At 46.4% G+C, this 6000-nt stretch overlaps 1 protein-coding gene across 3 annotated transcripts in view; it reads right to left on the reverse strand.

Annotated features, from left to right (window-relative positions):
• The window catches only part of AHCTF1 (AT-hook containing transcription factor 1), a 49313-nt gene extending 47962 nt beyond the window's left edge, over nucleotides 1-1351 (reverse strand). For all 3 annotated transcript variants that reach the window (XM_075267675.1, XM_075267676.1, XM_075267674.1), the window contains exon 1: nucleotides 1226-1351. The gene's annotated coding sequence lies outside the window, so the exon portion shown is untranslated. The remainder of the gene's footprint in view (nucleotides 1-1225) is intronic.
• Nucleotides 1352-6000: the final 4649 nt, after the last annotated feature.

The raw sequence follows: 6000 nt of genomic DNA on the forward strand, positions 1-6000 counted from the left end.
GCATCCACAAGATTGCATGCAACTCAATGTATTCATTGCATCCTAGGAATTGTCACAACAGCTGGATTGACAACAATTGGCTACCCCTGGAAAAGACTAGCATTTACCAGCATACGGTCAGTAGTCACAACACTGATTGCATATGACAGTCCATGACTGACTAGCAGATATGATCATATGCTCTACATTCATGAACCTAAAAACAGCAAGCGAACAAAGAATTCACACGCCCTATTACTTACCCGGCAGCTATGTGGGAGCCTGACTGCTTAGGCCACAAACTGCATTTGTGTGTATGGACACGAAGAACTGCAAGGACCACACCAGACTGCTGATGTAAGAGAATTTCATTCTTAAAAGAGGTTGACCAGGACCTCAATATTTTTTTTTTCAGTATGAAATTGGTCAGGGTCTGACACCACTACATAGTACAATGCTCCGTACACTGTAGTTACGGTGCATGGAATTGCAGCCCTGCTCCTATTCACTTGAATATTGACAGGGCTGCTTCATGTCATATATGGCTTCCAGTGGCTGCATCAGCTGATTGCTTGGGATGTTAGACCCCGACCAATCCGACACGGATTACCTAATCTGTGAATATCAAGTCACCAGTGACTATGTCTGTAATATATTACTGTGTATTATCCTGCATCGCCATGCTGCTGTAACAAACTGAAATTTTCCCACTGTGGGACTAGTAAAGGATTATCTTATTCAGTTATACATTGCAAGGTTTCCCCACCCCCAGCTTTAGGAGCACTGGAACCTTAGTACACAGATCTAGGAGTGGAGTCTGCTCCAGACCCCCCCCCCCCCCCCCAAATCTCATGCTCATCTTCCTAATCACATGCCTCGGGAAACATGTCATAGATTCCATAAGGGAAAGCCGGCGAATTACCTCTAGCTTGTCCGGGAACTGTCCACTGTGAGTGCAGATCTACACGCCCCATGTAATTGTGAGTAATGCACTGGCCATAAGTTTCCAGCACTTGGAACGTGCGCAGTGCAGACCGGACACCCTATCTACGTTACAGTACAGAGAGCTTCTGGCCTCCAAAGCTAACCAACCAGTCTGATGACTCTCCCACAACTACCTACGTTAACCGGTCGCAGTGCACGGTATCCCAGGCTGCAGAACACATGGGGTACACGAGTTGCCCAGCCCCGCTTCCCCTGGACGCAACAGACACGATAAACGGCGCGCAATGCACTGTATACTTACCGTGAATATTATACAGCAGCAGCCGCCGCCGCGCATAAAGCTTTTAAGTCCAATGTCACACTGCCTGCAGGCCTATTACACACACGGGATCATCACGGCCACCATCTCTGCTTCAAATGCTCCGCCTCTTCCTGTTCCTCTGTTTACGTCAGACGTCACGGCAAACCTTCGCCACAGAACCGTGCGTGACGGCGACAGAATAAGGCGTGTGTTCGAATCTCTTGCTTGATTGGTTCATTTGTTTTGAAGGGCGGGTACTACCTACAGACGTCAGAGAATACGTGACTCCGCTAAGTTACGTCGCTCAAAATCACAATAACGGCGGGAATGTGTAGTTCGAAAAAAAGAAAAAAAAAAAAAAAAAAAGAAGTGCCGTAGTATTGGGAGCTGAGCAGTATATAACCGGCCTCATCTACTGTATACAGGTAGAACAATGTGCCGTAGTACTGGGAGCTGAGCAGTATATAACCGGCCTCACTTACTATATACAGATAGAACAATGTGCCGTAGTACTGGGAGCTGAGCAGTATATAACCGGCCTCCCCTACTATATACAGGTAGAACAATGTGCCGTAGTACTGGGAGCTGAGCAGTATATAACCGGCCTCATTTACTATATACAGGTAGAAAAATGTGCCGTAGTACTGGGAGCTGAGCAGTATATAACCGGCCTCACCTACTATATACAGGTAGAACAATGTGCTGTAGTACTGGGAGCTGAGCAGTATATAACCGGCCTCCCCTACTATATACAGGTAGAACAATGTGCCGTAGTACTGGGAGCTGAGCAGTATATAACCGGCCTCACTTACTATATACAGGTAGAACAATGTGCCGTAGTACTGGGAGCTGAGCAGTATATAACCGGCCTCACTTACTATATACAGATAGAACAATGTGCCGTAGTACTGGGAGCTGAGCAGTATATAACCGGCCTCACTTACTATATACAGGTAGAACAATGTGCTGTAGTATTGGGAGCTGAGCAGTATATAACCGGCCTCATCTACTGTATACAGGTAGAACAATGTGCCGTAGTACTGGGAGCTGAGCAGTATATAACCGGCCTCACTTACTATATACAGATAGAACAATGTGCCGTAGTACTGGGAGCTGAGCAGTATATAACCAGCCTCACTTACTATATACAGGTAGAACAATGTGCCGTAGTACTGGGAGCTGAGCAGTATATAACCGGCCTCACTTACTATATACAGGTAGAACAATGTGCCGTAGTACTGGGAGCTGAGCAGTATATAACCGGCCTCACCTACTATATACAGGTAGAACAATGTGCCGTAGTACTGGGAGCTGAGCAGTATATAACCGGCCTCACCTACTATATACGGGTAGAACAATGTGCCGTAGTACTGGGAGCTGAGCAGTATATAACCGGCCTCATCTACTGTATACGGGTAGAACAATGTGCCGTAGTACTGGGAGCTGAGCAGTATATAACCGGCCTCACCTACTATATACGGGTAGAGCAATGTGCCGTAGTACTGGGAGCTGAGCAGTATATAACCGGCCTCACCTACTATATACGGGTAGAGCAATGTGCCGTAGTACTGGGAGCTGAGCAGTATATAACCGGCCTCACCTACTATATACAGGTAGAACAATGTGCTGTAGTACTGGGAGCTGAGCAGTATATAACCAGCCTCACTTACTATATACAGGTAGAACAATGTGCCGTAGTACTGGGAGCTGAGCAGTATATAACCGGCCTCACTTACTATATACAGGTAGAACAATGTGCCGTAGTACTGGGAGCTGAGCAGTATATAACCGGCCTCACTTACTATATACAGATAGAACAATGTGCCGTAGTACTGGGAGCTGAGCAGTATATAACCGGCCTCACTTACTATATACAGGTAGAACAATGTGCTGTAGTATTGGGAGCTGAGCAGTATATAACCGGCCTCATCTACTGTATACAGGTAGAACAATGTGCCGTAGTACTGGGAGCTGAGCAGTATATAACCGGCCTCACTTACTATATACAGATAGAACAATGTGCCGTAGTACTGGGAGCTGAGCAGTATATAACCAGCCTCACTTACTATATACAGGTAGAACAATGTGCCGTAGTACTGGGAGCTGAGCAGTATATAACCGGCCTCACTTACTATATACAGGTAGAACAATGTGCCGTAGTACTGGGAGCTGAGCAGTATATAACCGGCCTCACCTACTATATACAGGTAGAACAATGTGCCGTAGTACTGGGAGCTGAGCAGTATATAACCGGCCTCACCTACTATATACGGGTAGAACAATGTGCCGTAGTACTGGGAGCTGAGCAGTATATAACCGGCCTCATCTACTGTATACGGGTAGAACAATGTGCCGTAGTACTGGGAGCTGAGCAGTATATAACCGGCCTCACCTACTATATACGGGTAGAGCAATGTGCCGTAGTACTGGGAGCTGAGCAGTATATAACCGGCCTCATCTACTGTATACAGGTAGAACAATGTGCCGTAGTACTGGGAGCTGAGCAGTATATAACCGGCCTCACTTACTATATACAGATAGAACAATGTGCCGTAGTACTGGGAGCTGAGCAGTATATAACCGGCCTCACCTACTATATACAGATAGAACAATGTGCTGTAGTACTGGGAGCTGAGCACTATATAACCGGCCTCATCTACTATATACAGGTAGAACAATGTGCCGTAGTACTGGGAGCTGAGCAGTATATAACCGGCCTCATCTACTATATACAGGTAGAGCAATGTGCCGTAGTACTGGGAGCTGAGCAGTATATAACCGGCCTCATCTACTATATACCGGTAGAATAATGTGCTGTAGTACTGGGAGCTGAGCAGTATATAACCGGCCTCACTTACTGTATACAGGTAGAACAATGTGCTGTAGTACTGGGAGCTGAGCAGTATATAACCGGCCTCACTTACTATATACAGGTAGAACAATGTGCTGTAGTACTGGGAGCTGAGCAGTATATAACCGGCCTCCCCTACTATATACAGGTAGAACAATGTGCTGTAGTACTGGGAGCTGAGCAGTATATAACCAGCCTCACCTACTATATACGGGTAGAGCAATGTGCCGTAGTACTGGGAGCTGAGCAGTATATAACCGGCCTCACTTACTATATACAGATAGAACAATGTGCTGTAGTACTGGGAGCTGAGCAGTATATAACCGGCCTCACCTACTATATACAGGTAGAGCAATGTGCCGTAGTACTGGGAGCTGAGCACTACATAACCGGCCTCATCTACTATATACAGGTAGAACAATGTGCTGTAATACTGGGAGCTGAGCACTATATAACCGGCCTCACTTACTATATACAGGTAGAACAATGTGCCGTAGTACTGGGAGCTGAGCAGTATATAACCGGCCTCACCTACTATATACAGGTAGAACAATGTGCTGTAGTACTGGGAGCTGAGCAGTATATAACCGGCCTCCCCTACTATATACAGGTAGAACAATGTGCTGTAGTACTGGGAGCTGAGCAGTATATAACCGGCCTCATCTACTGTATACAGGTAGAACAATGTGCCGTAGTACTGGGAGCTGAGCAGTATATAACCAGCCTCCCCTACTATATACAGGTAGAACAATGTGCTGTAGTACTGGGAGCTGAGCAGTATATAACCGGCCTCATCTACTGTATACAGATAGAACAATGTGCTGTAGTACTGGGAGCTGAGCAGTATATAACCGGCCTCACTTACTATATACAGGTAGAACAATGTGCCGTAGTACTGGGAGCTGAGCAGTATATAACCGGCCTCCCCTACTATATACAGGTAGAGCAATGTGCTGTAATACTGGGAGCTGAGCACTATATAACCGGCCTCACCTACTATATACGGGTAGAGCAATGTGCCGTAGTACTGGGAGCTGAGCAGTATATAACCGGCCTCCCCTACTATATACAGGTAGAACAATGTGCCGTAGTACTGGGAGCTGAGCAGTATATAACCGGCCTCCCCTACTATATACAGATAGAACAATGTGCCGTAGTACTGGGAGCTGAGCAGTATATAACCGGCCTCACTTACTATATACAGGTAGAACAATGTGCCGTAGTACTGGGAGCTGAACAGTATATAACCGGCCTCCCCTACTATATACAGGTAGAACAATGTGCCGTAGTACTGGGAGCTGAGCACTATATAACCGGCCTCACCTACTATATACAGATAGAACAATGTGCCGTAGTACTGGGAGCTGAGCAGTATATAACCGGCCTCACTTACTATATACAGGTAGAACAATGTGCCGTAGTACTGGGAGCTGAGCAGTATATAACCGGCCTCCCCTACTATATACAGGTAGAACAATGTGCCGTAGTACTGGGAGCTGAGCAGTATATAACCGGCCTCACTTACTATATACAGGTAGAACAATGTGCCGTAGTACTGGGAGCTGAGCAGTATATAACCGGCCTCACCTACTATATACGGGTAGAGCAATGTGCCGTAGTACTGGGAGCTGAGCAGTATATAACCGGCCTCACCTACTATATACGGGTAGAGCAATGTGCCGTAGTACTGGGAGCTGAGCAGTATATAACCGGCCTCACTTACTATATACAGGTAGAACAATGTGCTGTAGTACTGGGAGCTGAGCAGTATATAACCGGCCTCACTTACTATATACAGGTAGAACAATGTGCTGTAGTACTGGGAGCTGAGCACTACATAACCGGCCTCATCTACTATATACAGGTAGAATAATGTGCCGTAGTACTGGGAGCTGAGCAGTATATAACCAGCTTCACTTACTAT

Source organism: Leptodactylus fuscus, chromosome 3 (genome assembly GCF_031893055.1).
Source record: "Leptodactylus fuscus isolate aLepFus1 chromosome 3, aLepFus1.hap2, whole genome shotgun sequence".
In the NCBI taxonomy this organism is placed as follows: domain Eukaryota; kingdom Metazoa; phylum Chordata; class Amphibia; order Anura; family Leptodactylidae; genus Leptodactylus; species Leptodactylus fuscus.